This window comes from Pteropus vampyrus, unplaced genomic scaffold, assembly GCF_000151845.1.
Source record: "Pteropus vampyrus isolate Shadow unplaced genomic scaffold, Pvam_2.0 Scaffold181, whole genome shotgun sequence".
In the NCBI taxonomy this organism is placed as follows: domain Eukaryota; kingdom Metazoa; phylum Chordata; class Mammalia; order Chiroptera; family Pteropodidae; genus Pteropus; species Pteropus vampyrus.
In genome coordinates this window covers 1,831,387-1,831,702 of record NW_011888962.1, presented here as the reverse complement: position 1 = coordinate 1,831,702, position 316 = coordinate 1,831,387, and positions in this window count along the sequence as shown.

The window sequence follows — 316 nt, the reverse complement described above, 5'->3', positions numbered from 1 at the left end:
GAAAATCAAATTAATCTTTTCAATTGCTATAATATAGAGTCGAAAATTCGCCTTTACTCTGTGAAACTGAGTTTAAAATAATAAAAAGGAAAAAAGGAAAAAATTTTTCTTCATGGTAGTTTGCGATTGACTTTCCTAATTTTTTAGACCTAATTTCCATTTCTATGAATATAATAGAAAGAGTGAAAAATACACCAAGTAACAAAACAATTTTTATTAGTTTTTTTTAAAAAATTCTACTCTAGCCTAAGAATGTTTCAGAGACTCATATGTTCTTCATCAAAGAGTTTATTCCTCTCATGTGTTCTTGGATTGA